Source organism: Zonotrichia leucophrys, chromosome 4, assembly GCF_028769735.1.
Source record: "Zonotrichia leucophrys gambelii isolate GWCS_2022_RI chromosome 4, RI_Zleu_2.0, whole genome shotgun sequence".
In the NCBI taxonomy this organism is placed as follows: Eukaryota; Metazoa; Chordata; class Aves; order Passeriformes; family Passerellidae; genus Zonotrichia; species Zonotrichia leucophrys.
In genome coordinates this window covers 16,740,748-16,759,233 of record NC_088173.1, presented here as the reverse complement: position 1 = coordinate 16,759,233, position 18,486 = coordinate 16,740,748, and the positions used below count along the sequence as shown (strand labels likewise).

The 18,486-nt window shown below is 36.3% G+C and overlaps 1 protein-coding gene across 1 annotated transcript in view; it reads right to left on the bottom strand.

Moving 5' to 3' along the window:
• The window catches only part of ASB5 (ankyrin repeat and SOCS box containing 5), a 40,418-nt gene that overhangs the window by 21,526 nt on the left and 406 nt on the right, over positions 1-18,486 (bottom strand). The window lies entirely within an intron of this gene.

Sequence of the window (18,486 nt, the reverse complement as noted above, 5' to 3'; positions counted from 1 at the left end):
TTTTCTTTCAGATGAAAGATGTAAAAGATGAAAAATCTGAATTAAAAGTAACATGTTGCCAACAGATGTTCTTGCTCTCTGTTGCTGCAAATAAGTCAGGACTAAGGCCATGCCAATTTAGTTGCATCATATAACTCTGAGCAAAACCTCTTTAAGGTAGAATACGTTAATCAAGAAAGAATGTTCTGGTATTTGTATAATATGTGGTGTCATTTCCTTCCTTCAAAGAAGGTGCCTTTTTGGTGTTATTCTGCAGTATGACTCTTCTTTGGCAGTCATTTGTCATACTAGGCAAAGTTATTTGGCATACAAGAGAAAGTGATGAGATCCATCAAAAAAAAAACCCTTCTAAAATTTCAAAAAAGAATATTCACACTATCTTAAGCATTTTTACACCATTAGCTTACGTGCTGCAAATGAAAAACAAATGCTAAATGTGGTGCCTTACACCAAGTGGTATGGTGAATAGGTATGCCATACAATATTCCTATCATTGCTAAATGAATCTCCATTGTATCCAGGAAGCTAAGAGAGGTCTTGTATGGCTTTTATTAATAGAACTGTGATCTCTGTGGAATGCAAGTTGAAAAAATGCCTCATGCCTATCTTCCCTACCTAACAACTGTTGCTGAGTGGCATTATCAATTGCAACTTGTTAGGATAAAATAAATATGAAAACTTTGCTCTAATCATTCACTACAAGCCAACCAAACAGTAGATCTCTAACAGTGAAACACAACATTATTGTCCATTTATGAGCTGTACTTTAAGGACCATATTCTTGGGACTACCCAAGTAGTTCTCAGTGTACAAGAAAAAAGGAAACAGAAAACTTCATAGTATTTACCAGTCTCTGTGAGAAGATGGAGACTCAGTAGGCTGAACTACCACAATCCCGTGGATGGCTTAATTTAGCCTAACCAGTGTACTGAGCTTTCCTACCATGCCTGATCAAGACACATACAGCAAAGTTGGGTAGCTTAGAATTTGCTACAGTCATTCAAGAGTAGCCTTTCTTAACCTTAGAAGAAACCAGGCCATATTCACCTCTCCTGTTCTGCAAAATCAGAATGTATTTTAAGAAGCATACCAGAAACACAATTTCTGCTTTCAAGTAACTTTAACGCACACACGTATGGATAAAGTGAAATTTTATACAAATTTTTGTGAAGATAGGTGACATAATTAAAAAATACGATATTTAAGACAAATCATTTTACATTCTCAGAACAACTTAGCTTGTCTATCAGACTCCAGCTATCTGTATATGTACATGACTCTTTGCTGTTTATGCTATGTTAACCTCTGCATACTTTTTCGTAAGAAGGTTCCTCTCTATCACTTTCTGCTTGTAGATAATTTAGACAATTACTGAGTATCAGGTTTACTTTTGATAAAATAGACACCTTCTGCCTTATAAAAATGCTTATGAGTGGGAACTATGCCTCCTTCTGTAAGGTTATCTTTAGTAACAAAGTATAGGCTCTTTCATACAAACCAAGATCTTACCAGTATTTTTTGGCAGAATTTATATCTTACAGACCCAAAACATCTGATAATTTATTAATTCTTTAGATTTGATCCACAAACTTTGAAATCACTTCATACCACAGCACTACTGCCACATCCTAAAGCAACTATACTATAAAACTCATCTGAAGCTCTAACCCAGTGCTCCTATACACAGAGCACTTTCATCATATGACTTGTTAGTTGCTATAGTAGGAAGAGTCTAAAAGCTGCTTTTGACCCTCCAGTGTTCATCCAGCAACAGCTGTACAAAGGGCTGATTTATGAACTCTTCACAGATCTGAAAATACCATGAAAGAAGAAATGTTACTGTGCAGATCACTGTCATTACACATAGTCTGATAAGGAGCTAAATATACCCAAAGTTAATTTTCAGGTTAGTTTATTCTTGTGCATCAGTTTGTAGGGCACAGGATTTTAAAATGGAGCAAACATATACACTTGTTACGTCTTTACTCATTAAGAAAGAAATCAATCAAATGTTGACTTTTGCAAAATTTCAAATGCAATGAATATGTAAATGTTCACTTCAACACAATAAATAAAGAAACACTAGGCACCACAAGCTATTTCTAACACAGCTCTGGTCCCTGATTGGAAAGCACTTGGCTCCAAACAACTAATCAGTCCCTTTCAAGTCAATGGGGCAAGTGTATATGAGTAAGTGTTTACAAAATTAGTGCCAGAGTTAAAAATAACTCAGCAAATGGCACCTTTATAATAGAATGGATCCCTTTTTCATTAAATTTTTTATGGTACCAATAACACTGACTTCACTGAAAAAAAATAATCCGACTCTAATAGCTTATTAGGACCCAGGTCTTCAATTCACTTTAAGCAAATGTAAAAAAGACTGCAAAGTTCTGTCCTGCATTTGGTGCTATTCAGGCTTTTAATATTGTGAATGATAGAATAATGTATTTATTTTTATGCAGGCACTAGATGACACTAAACTGCAGATGTTACAACTGCTCATAGAGAAGCAATTCAAAACAGAAAAGTAAAACAGAGAAATTGTCTGATACCAAGACAGCATGAAATTAGCTGAAGGCCAGTACAAAGTACTGTACGTAGAGAGAAAAAAGCAAATGCACAATACAGTGACCTTGTTTTAACATGTGGCTTACAGGCTACAGCCTCTATCCATAATACTTTACTGCTGAGGGGGCAGCACCATTCCAGGAGGTATTACACAGGGTGCCATATACATGGCACACGACATAAGTGTTCCAGTTGTATACAACTAATAGTTCCCTGGTTACACTCATAAAGTCTCAGCTGGAGCACTCTGTTTAACATGGGGAAATCAGACATCAGTAAAGATGTCTGTGAACTGTATATGAACTGACACAAGTCCAAGGGAGAGCAACTGCAGTAACTCCAGGTGCTAGAAAATAAGACTGAGGAGGACAGACTAAATTAAATGCTTTTTACTTTATTCTAGAAAAGAAAAAAAAAAACAGCAGAAGTAAGAAAATGCATGATAATAGTCATTAAATTGATTACTTCTCATACACAGAGAGAAGCAATCATATTTAATGAACTTAGTTAGCAGAAACACAGATTTAGGTCACCCTTTGGGGAAGTGGGAAGCAGTTTAGTGATGAGAACAGAAAACCTGCAATTGGTTGCATAAGGATGCTGCAGAAATCACTATTACTAAGCATTTTAAAAACAGGTTAGCCAAGCATTCACCAGATAACTCATGTATATTTGATCCTAGAGCACTCAATTTACCTCTGAAGGTACCTTTGAGCTATACACAGGAAATGTGTTACTCAGACATAATTTCCATAAACAAATGAAAGTGCCCTATAATTAATAGAGCCTTTACATACACTTTTTTGTTCTTAGCTGATGCTGAACACTGATCTAGTTCCTCTATTTCCATGTCACATAAACAGTATAATAATTTCTAATTAATGACTGTGACATTATCCAGCCATTCATGTACACTTGAGATCCAAAGGATAAATGGAGTGTAGATTGCTGACTACTGAAATTGAAAATATCCCTGAAATATTAAGGAACAAAGTATGACCCATTTAGCAACAAGACCACACAAAGCAGATGACACAGGCAAAGCTGTCTCTTTATATTTAATAAAGAAAAAGTGACAAAATAAAGCAAGTCAGCCTTGAAATTTATGATCCCTGGGCCTCAGTTCCTGAACTGACTCTATACCTTCAGTTTGACAAAAGGAGTTCCACCAAAAACTACCTCTCTGTACCTGCAACACCCTCAATTACACAGATTTCATAACAGAAAGACTTATTTTAACTCAAGGGGTCAATTTAGAAAATATGAAATAATGCCTGTGCCTAGTAGCACATTTACAAAGGTTCTTATTTCTTCAAAATTATAGCACTCTGTCCTAGACAAGCCATTATAACAGCAATAGTAATCTTTTGTTATTAACAGCAAACCTAAAATACCATTCCAAACAGAATTTTGAGAGTATGTAATCAGGTTAAAACTAGAAAATAAAAATGAACATTTCCTCTAATTTGAATTACTTATTGAAACACTATAAACTTCAATTAGCTAATGACAGATGCTAGGCTAATTATCTGTCTTGGTGGTTCTTTGTGCTGTGTTTTTTCTGCCAAGGTTTCTCTGCTACTTGAGAAAAAAACACAGAATGGATCATTAATTAGGAGGATACTCAGTATTTAATTTTACAATGTAATGTTTCAAGCAGTTTCATGCTTCATGTTACCTGTTGTACATCTTTTAGATATCACTTTTAACGGGATATTTTGTTACACGTATTACATGAAGTCTACTGAGACATCCCTCTGTTTCACCAACACCAAAAAATCAAATCCCACAACACATTGTGACTTCAGATATTAGCATGCCTCTTTCCACAGATATAGAAATAAATACAGAAAAGATAAGATAAAATAATGATTCTGAGGAGAATTATTTGCAGCCCAAAGAGCAAGGATTGCTGCTGTTAGTCCCAAAAAATGGATGAATAGCAGATTCTGTAACACTAGCTGGACATGTGCTTACAACTGTTACAAATCCAAAACCAACCACTGCAAGCTGGACAGTGGCACACTGATGTTGAACTGTAAAAAGTCCAAAATAGTTAAGCATTTAAGCACAAAATAGTTGCATTAACCATTTTCTTTTAATAAAACAAGCAGAAAACTAGAAAATCTAGTATATGTTTGATCTTTAAATCAATAAAAACCTCTGCCACCTCACCAAAAGAGTAACCTTGCAAGAGTGATAGATTTTCACCTTTTGCACTGGCCAGCTACTATAATGCTTAGTAATACTTAATGCTTAAAATTTCTTTAGGTGTGAGATGCAACTTTTGACAAATGCCCGAATTACAGATTCCTGGGTTCAGCAACAGGTAACACCATAAACACTATTTCACTCTCCAGCCTGATGCATGTTACTCCTTTCACTCCACTTCCTCCCAAGTCTCTTTCCTCCTGTGCCCAGCTCGTGTGCTGGTCTCCCCATAAAGAGCTGCCTTAGAGCTAGCGACCAGCTTCTGGCAAAAAAATTCTTGATTTCAAGTAAGGCCTTTCCCATTCTCTACAAGTATTCGTGTCTGTGCTCTTCCTGCCCTACTGCAGTGAACACATACATCCACACCCACACCCTCCCACACCTGCATGTGCAGGTACACTCACACACAAACGCACACATACACAGTAGTTCAAGTGATGCCATTAACAGGCTCAGATGAAAAAACCCTGGGTTTCAGAGCTTGTGCAGAAAACACGATACAAATCCATCTCAAGTAAATCTGCAAGGTAAGCTAATTCCTACTTTAGGATTTAAGCCTTTCTTTCTGAATTGCAAATTTTAACACCCCTACACAAAATGTCTAGCTTTAGTCCCAACACTGAAGACTGAAAAAATCTTTTGAGTTTGAAACTGTTTCTGGTTTATTTCTTTAGTTTCTCCCTTTATGTTTAACTTGGGCTTTGTCTTCCCATTTGTGGTACCTAGGGATGAGTGATAAAGGCAGCAAGAGGCAAGACAAGTCTTTCTGTTCCATTGCCTAACTCAGCTTGATGCCATCCCAGAATATAAGGAAAAATAGTAAAGACAAATGAGGTAGCAGGGATCCCAAGCTGAGCAAAATCAGGGCTCAGTCATGTGCCAGCATGCCACAATTTAGAAGAAAGAGTGCTCTGTAATGCAGAAGAAGAATTCAATGAAAATGGTACCCCACTACAAATGAGCTTGGAACAACAGTTCTGCCAAAGTTCTGCTTGTGTGAACAGAAAAAAGAATTTTCACAAGAGCTTTGCAATCCAGTAAAATCTGAAGGGTTTCCACACACATGCCCAAAAGTTGGCCCTGACAAAGTGTTACTAAGGTTCCTGCTATGTGCCAAGAGACAACTTATTCAAGGTATATGACAACTATATCTCTCAAAAAAATTACTATATGAAAATCTTACCCTAATCAAGACATAACTTTCAGAAATATTTTGACTAATTTCACTAGAGTGGTGCAAAATAATCATATGCCAAACTTGGAAAATTTCAACTATGCATGGTAATCTGGGGGGGACATTAGGAGCAATTGGGAAAATAGTCCCAGATTGGGAAGTATTTGGCAACCTTATTTATACACAGGCATCTTAAATCTAGGCCTCTCTCCAAATAGAAAACTAGCTGTGATATTTGAATTTCATTCTCAACTTAATGTTAATTAAAACAAACAAACAAAAAAACCAACCAAAAAAAAGCTCACATAATCTAACAATACTCCTACAGATAATTTTGTTTATAAAAAACACAGCAACAAGTACAGAACAAAAACCTCACTCACACATATCACTTGAAAAACTGAATGCAAATGAGGCTACCAGATAAGTAATTACCTGAAAAACAAAATCCCCAAACAGTAGAGATAACAGAGTATATACAAATATACCTTGTCCTTGAGGAACTCCATAAAATTCAGCAGCTATCCTTGCTGCTTCCTTACGGTTTCCTTTCACAATGTAGAAATGACTAAGTATAGCAAGGCTGATCTTCACAAAAAGTTTAAAACAAAAAAGTGAAAGTATAGTAAAGTAGACATTGGATAACTGCTGTGCAAAAGGGCGACTTTCTTCTATGACAGTCATTGCTGCAGCAAAACCTCTGTCAGTGTTTGGGTCGGGCTCTCAAATGTGTTGATAAGATCAGATGGCTCCAGCCATGCACTCTTGGGAACAACTGGTCCCGAGGAAAGAAAATATCAGCTGGTCATGATGCCTGCTGCTCAAAATATGACGATTATTTATACTGTACATAGTACTGAGTTCACTACCGCTCTTGCTAGCCCGGTGATATTCATGTGGGACAGCAGGTTCCAAGATCCTGGATTGTACTTGTTCCACTTAAAAGGTCTGTTGCATTACAAATTCTGTATTTCTAATTCATTTATTTACATGTTTAAAATACATCTTCAAAAGTATTATTATAAACTCCTGAAATTTGTGTACTAAACCACATAACTCAGATAACATGTTTTTGCTAAAATATGTTCTCCTGCTGCTTAAGTACAATTGCTCTTTTCTGATATTTCATTTTATGTCAGACTAATATTCTTTCCTTAAAAAACTAGAATCTTATCAGTAAATAAATGAAGTACACATTAATAAATAAACAGAGATTTAATATATATCAGCTTTGACAGTCTCATTATTTTGCTCAGGCTGAATGAAAGTATCTAGACTTTAGCACTATACATAAAACAGTATTCAGAGTAGGTGATACGAGTCAAACATTTAGATATTTTTATCCATAAGACCTGGAGCACCTAAAATTAAATTAATCAAAATGCAATGGTAACATTTCAACATGGAAAATTTCTAATAGTTATGAAATGTATTTCATTGTGCTGCATCATATGACACGACAGGCTTTATCTGTTGGCCAGATTTAGAGAGGGGAATCTAAATTCCTCCAATTTTTTAAGAATTAATTTGCCTTTATACCATAAAGCTATTACTCACAGTCATCAGCAGTCACTCACAAGTTGTTCCATTAGTGTGAGTAATTGCTCAGTAAATTGCTGAGTTGCAACATGATACAAACTGAGGAGCTGCATGACAGAACCAGATTTCTAAGTGAACTATAATCCTAAAAGAAAAATTCCTGGCAGCACAAGAAAGGGTCCTACCCTAAACTTTTATACTTCCTTCTAAATTAAAAAAACAGTGACTTGAATTATAACTTAAAATGCTCTAACCAAAGTAATCCTAAAACTTTCTATTCTACCCTGGGTTCTCATTTGGTGATTAGAAAAAAACAAAAACATTTTAGAATGTTGGCAGCGGTCCATCAGGATAAAAGGGTATGATCTAAATGTCACTGCATCCACAAATCACACTGACTTCAATGAACTGAACAGCGGATATAAAGCACTATAATACAAAATCATACTTCTGAAGGGAAGTGGAAACAATAAGGCACCTCTTATCATCTGACTCTCAGAGTAATTTATTAGAGTAAGAAGCTATAATGTTTTCCGGAAACTAAATGCAAACAAACCTATACAAATGAAGAAAAGACAATGATAAGTGGAAATGTTCTTGGAAATTATTAAAATTTTTGACAGACAGGAAGTGAATTGTGCTTATCTTGAGAGAAAGAGGCAACAGGTATTTTTCTTTGAAAAAATTTAGTCCACTTAAAAGTCAATCATAACTAGAAAAGGAAATTAAAAAGGAGTTTACCTTGTAAACTATATTAGTTAGTAAAAAAAATACTCAAATTTTTACCAAATTTCATTTATAGACATTTTCTCATCCAGCCAGAATAGGAACTGCTTTCCTCATATCATTCTTAGAAGCGGGAATGAGTACTTAAAATGCCAAATGAAAATCCCTTTTTATATTTGGCACATTGTTATCCGACACTGAATTGAGGTGTCATGTTTTCCACAAGTATAAAAGGCATTATGATCTGAGCTACCACTGCCAAGCTCTGTTTCAATCATTAATAGAAATGGTATTTTCCTTAGTAACACACCCAATACTGGAATTTCTTACTTCTCCCATATTTGTACTAGTATTACTAAGCTTAACTTGATCAGTCCACAGAAATTTTCCAGCTACCTTATGGACCTGTTTCACAAATTCACCACGCAGTACAAGGAAAAGCCAGAATTATGTTACAGAAAGCTTTTTCTTCCTTTTTCCCTTTTTCCCTTTTTTCATGTTCCACCTAGTACCTGCTTTCTCATCTGGACTTCTCCCATATTTTGTCAACGAACAAAATAATCTTTCTTTTTAACGGCAAAATTCCAAATAGCAATTACCATAAATAACAGCAGGAGTTAACAGTGCTCAGAATTCATCTTCACCATACAATACTGTTTCCTGCTTCTTATAATTGCAGTAGATAAATCACAAAATAAATTTCTCAATTGTTAGATTGTTTTTTTCAAGTTATTTTTTTCTGTCGAGGTTCAAAAAAAGTAAATTTAAAACTACAATAATAAGGCTAATATGCATTTAGTATTTTGTAAGTGATGTTTCAAATAACCTCACAGATTTGTAAAACCACTTTTAGGAACAAGATGAAAATTGAACAGGAAGGTTATTCCTGTATCGAAACTTGCCTCGCGTCTTTTCAAAAATTTCCCTCATCAGTAATAAACTACATAAGGATGAAAAAATACATGGAATCATGAGTTTTGAGAATTCCAGTTCACACATACTCATCAGAAGCTGGCAAAATTAGTCTTATATTTCCTCTTTTTTTAGAGCTCTGTAACTCTTATGTGCCAGCTTAGCTGGAAACTCTCCCAGCTGCACAGAACCAAGTCTATCCTAATCTAAGGGTTCTAAAGAGCTACAGAAATTACTGTTACAGCTTGCTGGCAAAGCCATGCTATGAGGCACCCAGTCATGAAAACTGAGCAACTGCTTAGAAGTTAACGCCCACACGGCATTTTGGGAGAACCAACAATGTGAATGCTGAGATCTGAACACAGAAGAGCTGAGAGGAAGCCCATGCAGACTGGGAAAACCAGAAACAGAAAGCTACAGCTTTGCAATGGAAATCAGAAAATAGAAACATAGGTAAATAAATGAAGGATCTGGCAGTCAATGAGATGACACGAAGGACTGTAAAAAAGTGAGATGTAAGTGTTCCACATTTTCTGTTGCATGGCAATATCTTGCAGCACTTCAGAATATTGAGAGGTTCCAAATGGAAATGCACCATATGTAACAAATGTACAACACTATAATGATATCAAAACACTTAAAAAGAGCAGTGGCTTAATCTGGATATTCGCATTTCCCATGTAGTTTTGACTTTTGGGAATGAAATTTCTTGGCCTCATTTCCTCACTAGTAAAATGGGGAGTATTCTGAAGATAACTTCATTGCTGTTGAAAAACCACTCAGGTATCCTGGTGAAAAGAAAAACTAACTATGTATTTAATAATTTTTATTTTAATACAAAATTCAGATTACAAACCTAAATAAAATGAAATCTTGACGGTTCATTCACTTAATGTCAACAGAAGAGATGGGATGTAAAATTATTTTAGCATTTAGGGTTTTATCATAGCACAGAAGAAAATGGCAACAAGCTACATTGCAGATTAACAATATTTGTATTTTTATTTTGTTTAAGAAGATAGTAATACTGTGGCAGACAAGGATACCCTTATCTTGACAAACTAGCATATTTCCAGCAAATAAAACGAGAACAATGTAATGATTCCTCTGATATGCTTCCCCACTTCTGGCAACTAACTATTTTAATTTTAAAACCCCTTAAAAAACTTCAAATGCTGTAATTTATGGTCCTACAGTTCCCTTTTAATGTAGCTTGGTCAGCTGTCATTTCTCAAGAACACAATCTGTAGAATCAAGATAGCAATACTGCTGTTTATAATGACTATAAAGGGGTTCATTTCAAACTCCAGAGCTCAGACAAAGTACCCTGGCCTTTAATGCTTTGCTGTGTAGCAGCCAAGTGCAGAAAGAAAGTATCCAGCCCTGGCACCTGTTTGTGCTAATTCAAACTGTCCAAAATCTAGTGTACAATTTACCCTCAACCAAAGTAATTTTTAGAAAAACAACCAAACAAACCAAACAAACAAAAAACCAAAGGGAAAAAAAAACCTCAAAAAAGAAAACCACAAAACCTGTGCTCTATCATCTATGATTAACTGCATAACCACATTCATAAACTATTTTATTCTCACAATTTTTCTTCTATGCTTTAGAAGACTGGTGTGTCTAAGATGAGATACAAAAGAAAATTAACACAACCAACAGAATATTTAGTCTTTGAAGGCACTTTTTTTAACATCAAAGACTATAAAACCCTTAGAAATATGATATCTTTGTAGCACATGCTGTGTTGTTACATTTGGAAAACATACTTCTTTCTATTTATATTTTTTAAAATAATCTATTTAAACTAAATGATAAAAGATGTAAAAGAGTAATTATATTCACAACACAGATTCCATTACAGTTAGTCTTAACAGTTATCTTCTCTATTTTGGAGATGCATATAAAACCCTGAAAGGGAAAATGTTTATTTTAAATATGAGATAAAGATGAGATACAATACAAGGAATTATTTGTATGACACTTCACCAGGATGTCTTCCTCCACATATAAGAGACATCTAGATATACACAAAACATCCTGATTCTGACACTTCTGTCCAATAACAGGCATAACAGAAGATTTTCAGATAAGAGGCAGAGAAACAGGAACTCTTAGGTGCCTATAAGAATTGATTATTTTATATATTATAGGCAACCAACTGGGAGAAATTTTTAAAGTAATACCCTTGAAACAAAGAGTTTAAAATAAAATACAAGTAAGAAATCAAATTTTAGTACTGGGTTTCTGATATAAGCATAAAATGCTTCATGAAGGGCTCAAAAAAAGAGAAGCATGAGCTACTGAAAAGGAAATGTCTAACTCAGCATGAAAAATTATCTGCTTAGTGACCAGCTGACTTGTACTTTAATGAGTGTATGAGATGCTAATCTTCAAAATTTTACCTACTTATCTAAAGCTACTGAATGTTATGTCATTTACTTCTTAATCTATGTTCAGCATTTTTTTCTACCATTTTATATTCAAAGCATTTGAACTGGAGAAATCTAGACTCAAAGGAGCTATTTTAAAATTTATTTCCTCACTATTCAAAATGTTACCTTAACATCTTATTGAAGACAAAAAAATAGGCATACATACCATAAAACAGTCTTCAAAAAGTCTTAAATGTTTTTTTTCATCAATATCACTCTTAAGTTAAGGATATGATGCATTTATGCTTAGGCACAGAAAATAAACCCAATCAAGTCATATTGACCTGACGAAGTTCAGAAGCTGGAGTGACTGGGAAACATCAAGCAGCTGCTGTGTTCTTTTCTAAACAGGAGCTCAAGCCCATTAGTACGACCCAAATACTGCTCTTCATAAAATATGAAGGGAAGAGGTGGCTGAAGTACAGACTGTGTTCTACTGCTTTGGGGGAATGAAAAGACAAAATATGAGAAAACGCAAACTTTTTCATCTAGAAAAGAGGAAACTTGTTTTAGATCTGATCTGCTTTTTCACTGCACCTCATTGGTATCCTTAAGAATTCTACAAAATTGAGCATCATGACAAAACCATACTATCAGCACAAAAACCTGAGAGTTGTATTGCCAATTACAACAGATATAACACTGTAAACCAAAGAAATGAAAGATCCATTTCTCCTTTTTACAGATTTCTTCCTGAAATGCCTTCCTGCCATGTCTATCCAGGAACTACACACACCATACAACATGAAGTTACAACTCATAACCAAAGTTCGTTTCATTCCAATTTTCGTAGCTCTCATAATCCCTGCTAATAGCTTGATAACCCAACCAAAGACTTGAACCAAAAGTCTGTTTCAAAATGCAATGCAATGACAACTTTATTGGAACAACAGGGAAAAATGAGTGTCTTAAAACACTTCTCCTCATAGTTGAGCTCTGGCTTTTGACACCCATTCTACTTAACAGTTACTTATTTAGACACCATTTGCCTTCTCTAACAATGAAGCACAACATTGCTTCATTGCTCACAAACCTTTGTAAATTTTTGTAAAGCTCTTTTAAAGGAGCTTTAATACACAAAAATTTACAAAGGTTTGTTATGTATACACTTTCTCTCTATATTTTGGTGTAGCACATTATTTCCACAGTTCTTGAACTGCTCTAAAAGTTCAAATTCATCCTTTTGGGTGGTACAGTGGTACTTTTTTGGTCCAGTGTACTAAAATCGTTGGTCTGACACAGTTTAAGCTCTATACAAATCAAGTTATTTGAGTACATTAATGATTTTATTTCTAACATCACAAAAAGACTGTTTATTCTACTAACTCTTAATGAATTAAAAATGGTTTCATTGAGGTGTTTTGCCTTTTCTAGTAGTTGGAAATACTACTCCTATCTTAGAAAATAATTCTAGCCTACAGACTTGTATGTCTGGATTTCCAGAGAATGGCATTACTGGTCAGGGATTAAATATCAATCAGCATCTCTGCAAATAGCAGACATTCTCCATATAACATGTATTTAAAAGCATAAAAAGTAACTCAGACATTTAAGTGATCATGAAATTTTAGTCTTCTAACTTTCTCAGTCCTTGAAAAAATAACATAGTAATGTTAAGTTTGTACCCCTTTGTTATGCACCACTGGACAGCTGCTTCTCATAATGGGGATAGATTCCCCTTCAGCTACAAGTCTGGCATCAGCCAATTGTGCTGTCACATTATCACATGAACGTGCTTGATCTGCTTAACCAGTCCACCTAATCACTGACAGCGAAGTTCTACCCAGAAGGGAAGTAGGTATGACCAACAAGCTTACAAGTAAATTCAATCTCAGTTTTGCTAGAAACATAGTAAGTTTATTTACGGTATTTGTTGCAGTCCTCTTTGGATACCTAACATAACTCAACTATTAAGAGTATTACAGAAGATTCCAAAATAAGTCATGTGTGTACTTAGAGACACTACTAAACCCTGAAACGTGTCAGACAGCAGGCACACACAGCCTGCTGACAGACGAACTCTAGCAAATCTTGCCCCCCAGAAGTTTAAAAAGTTACCACCTCCAGCTGCCCATTCCATTCCTCAGCTAAAGGTTCCTGCCCCTCTCTCTCCCTTGCTGGAAATCAACAGGAAGGAATGTGTACTGGTACACTCCTCAGTTCAAAATCTGGCAATTTCAACTCTTAATAAATTAAAACCAAACTTGTTGGACTTTACAATGAAAAAACCACTCACACCCACCCCCTACAACCCATCCTGTGACAAGGCAAATGACCCCCTGGAAAAACTCATAGCAAACTATGAGGGGAGAGTAATGTCAAAATGCGCATACTCACTGCCTCTTCTGAAGGATACTTAGGCATAATTTTTGATGGCCTTATGTACTGACACAGGTGTATCAGTGAATCTTGGGAAGAATCTCCTCATTTTGCACCTCTTTCCCTTTGTATAGTTCCTTTCTTGGGTCCAAGCAATTTCTTTCATTGCCAACCATGTCTACAGAACAGAGATTCCCTCTGTGGCAACTAACCCAACCTCTTAGGATTGTGGTACCACAGGAGCTATGCTTTTGGTGTTTCAACTAGATTGACAAACTAACTTTAGTTTCAATTAGATTGAAAAACTAACTTAAGTAACTTTACTAGGCATGGCAACCACCTTATTAATCTAAATTCATGTAACTAAACCTGGTATTCTTGCAGTTTTTAATCCTTTCTTCAACTAACAGCAAAAATGTCACCTGTTCTTATTAAATAGATGCCTCTAAATAAAATAATTCTTAAGCTGTGAATCTTTTGTCATCAATTTGAATTCCTTTCAAAATTGTTAATTTTATTCTTCCTTACAGGCTGTCTGTAAATTTTTCTTTAACCACTTAAATTTTTTCTTCAAAAATATTTTTTGTTTCTCAAAACAGTGAAATCATTTGTTTACTTTTATTCCCCCTTTCTTCAAACTTTGTCAGGTTTTGTTCTTGACTAAGTAAAAGCGGTTAAGTGGTTTAATTTTTCTTCTTTCTCTGTAAAGCGTATTTTGGTGCCTAAGAATGTTGTTAATAAAAGGAAATTACACAGTCAATAGTAGGGATGAGAGTTAAAAGTTTATTCTGCAAGCTTACGTCATTATATGCTGACTCCCATGGCTACTGCTCGTAACAGAAAGGCTTTTTCCATCCACTAAAATTGGTATCAGCTAAATGATATCACCATGACAGAGCTAGTAAAACATCTTTTTCTTCAAGCTGAGGCACGACAAGTCTCTGCTTGGTGCTTTTACAAGAGACATAAAAATACCTTGTGATGAAGTCTTGCAAGTGGCTGAGTGAATGAGGTTAAACCCCAGTTGAGGTGGAGCAGTAGCACTCGGGTTTCTAGCCCAGAATGGAAAGTACAATGAAGTCAGAAAGGTTAAGCTAAATTAGTAATGTTTGAATGAATTTACTAACGTGGCTTCATAGGCCATGAAATGGGCAAACTTCACAGGAGCCAAAACTTAACTATGTTAGGCTCCAAAACATATTGACTTTGGAGCCAAGAACATTTGATTCTCTCTGTGATGCAGCTTTTATTTTACCATATATTATGCCACTAAATGAGACAATGTTGTAAAATATCGACTTCATTCTGAAATCAGAAATTAAAAATTCCCTGAGATTTTCTTGCTGAAGGATTCACAGTAATACCACAAAGACAAGTGAAAATTTCTTCTTGCTTATCTTCTTATTCTGCTTACTGTGTAGATCCAAAGTTTAAAAAATGGAGGTGAGGAGAACATAAGAATCAAATGCAGTCCAAAAAGCCTCTTCTCTTAGTCACAGCCTTTCCATGCCAGCTGTAAAAATGAGCCATCCAGAAGAGGTGTTAACTGAGAGGGGGCTGTTGCAAGAGACAGCTGATCATGGCCACATTTATTTTAATCTTACCCAGAGCTGTCTAAGAGGCTGTGTGCTGCTACTGTCTCTCAAAGAACTAAAATTTCAACAATTAATAAAGGACAAATACAAGAAACTATTTAGGCATTCATGGTAAAAAGATCAAGACATACATACATACATGTACCTAGATCAAAAAAAAGGTCCTCATCTATCTAGGTGCCAAAGATGCCACAGGAACCTAAATTTTCAGCTGTAAAATTAGTCAGAAACTTAAGCCCCAAGCAGGCTACAGGTGCTGGGCTGAAGTTAACACCTCCCTTTCACCTGAAATTCACAACATACACCCCAAAGCTTCCATCTATGTGTTCCATGTTAGAACCAATATGATTTCAGTGGGAAAGCAAAGAACTCATAGCAATCTCTGTTGATGGTCAATGTCAACACTTGCTATTTTGTTTACAGATGATGAAAGGAATTGCTCCGTAACTTGAACATCAGAGTAGAAAAATGTCAACCAAAGAAAGCAAGCTACTCTCACTCAAAAGACTACTTATCATCAGCTGCTGACAAGGATCAATCCTGCTGAAGTGCCGGCACTATAAAAAAAGAACACATGTTTAATAGATCAAAGAGTTTACAAAAACTCATTTGCAAAGTCAGATAATTGTAGGCTGAGGACTGGAGAAGGATGGCAAATTCTACATTTCAGACCTGCTGCCAATCCTATCTCTGCATTTTTTTCAACGAGTTTGTAATGAAAAACATGACATTTCTTGAAGTGATAGCCAGCCTGAACACTGACATGCCTTGTGCTCTGCTGGTCTGGGCTTAAGGATGCTGCCTGGGTGTAATAAATACCATTCCACTGCATCTTGGAAATGGTCTCCCAAATTTTTCTGCTTCCCCAAGCTCCTTCAAATTTGTTTCCATAATTATAGTATTTGCTCAATTCCCAGTAACATAACTTATTTAGCTGTCAGCAACTTTTGCTATTAATATTATGTCACCATTATTCACAAAATATCATATTTTATATCTTTCAAAGAACAATCTAGAACTTATGGCCAAACAGCTATTGTGAATAATTATCTCCCACAACTGCTTTATTTCAAGATACTTTCCTATTTTGATTTTGCAATATTTCAGTCATTAAAAAGCTATAGGTTTCTTTATTCTGAAACAGTAATAGATCAGTCCTTGAATAAATTACACCATCTGTCTTCCCGTTTACCGTACTTTTAAGTGACACTTATTTAAGGTTTCTACTAAAATAAATCCAAACCTCCACAAGCAATAGCCATATTTATGCACTGCCTTAAAAACACATTAATTTGGCTAAGCCTTTTGATTTTGATCTTTTTCAGGTACCTAACTACTGCTTTCAAAATTTCACTACTTTATTCCTGTAAATTCTGCCAAAGAGCCATATTTTTAATAAAGAGTTGTTTAGTATGAAAAACTCAAAATAGCAACCACATGAACTAAAAACAAGAACAAAGTTGATTAAGCCTTCTTTTCTTCGTAGATATGAGGAAAAAATGGTATTCACTTTTGAACTATCCTTTTGAAAGCAGCAGACATTTTATAACTTCTGAAATGAAGCTTACAGTAAAAGCTTCCTTAATGCTTTTAAGTTGAAGACTTAGAAAGACTTAGAAAGTCTTCAACTATTTTGGGGAAAAGTACCCACTTTTCAGTAAAAATAATCCAAGGTTTCAGCAACAACAAGTTCCAGACCATAAACCATGACAATAATTAATATTTTGAATAGCATAAATTAATAACAAGCCAACAAAAATTTTTACACAAGAAACTCTCTGTGCTGCTGAAACTCTTATGAAATATCAGAAAGGCCAATAATTAGGAAACGCAATCCAGAAAAGAGCCTACCCTCTTTAGGATTGTGACTGATATCAATGTGGCAAATGCACAGGCACACAGATAGCGGAACACAGGGCCCCCAAAGGAATGTCGCCATAGGTACCTTCACATCCTACAGACTAAACAGACATGTGCTGCTGCAGGTACTCAGTCTGGGGGAAACAAAAAGCCTCAGTATGATCTTTTTCCTTTTCTATTTCCTACCTTTATCTGCAAAGATTTTTCTTCCCTGATTCATAGACCTGGCTCTTGGCTACAGGGAGGAAAAGAAACAGCACCATCATTACAGAACAGAGGTATTTCAGAGAGGCCTGGCAGTGCCCACCTTCTTCTCCCTGTCCCTTCAGTCCCCCTGAAGCTTCCACCCTGTCAGACTCCTGGCTCGGAGCTCCTGCTCCTACTCCCAGTGTTTGCAGCGCTGCCACCTCAGGCCTGGGAAATCAAATATAACCGAATCTCTGCTGACACCTGTTGGCAGCCCCAGAAACCCCGGTTTATCGTTCTGGTATAGTTCATACACACGAATATAGCGGCTGGGAACACCAAAAAGACCGGCCCCAGAGCATTGGAAAAGCTCTCATTCCCCTGGGCTCTCACACGGATAATGTTGCAGGTCCGGGAAGCAGGAGTCGCTATCAAATAGGGTCCCCGGGAGGAGTTAGGAATCACCTCACTACACAAACTGATCTTTGCTGGTACCAATTTAAATTGAAACTTCAACCAAATTGGTGGGGTAAGGTGAAAGGCTGCCTCACCCTGCCGACGGTGTGGGATCACCACGCCAAAGAGGATGATCCAGCTACTAAAGGAAATGTCTTCGCAAGAACATTGACACACTGAGCACGTGTGTAACAAAGGGCAAATGAATAGGAACATCCTAGAGGAAGCAAAGGAGGAAATGGCAAATAGCACCACCAGGGAACGCAAGATACAGACATCAAGTAAAAATACAAGCCCCGCCTAAAACTTATTTACGCTTTACTACACGAATGCAAAAATCCAGGAGAGCGACAGATGCTCGGTGAGAGGGAGTGCCCTGGGAGCACAGGGGGCGGGGGCAGACAGTGAATCCACAGAGCCGAGCCCCGCCCCGCCCTGCCCTGCCCACCCCACCACGGCCGCCATGTAACGGCCGCCATGTCGCGCTCCGGCGCTGGCC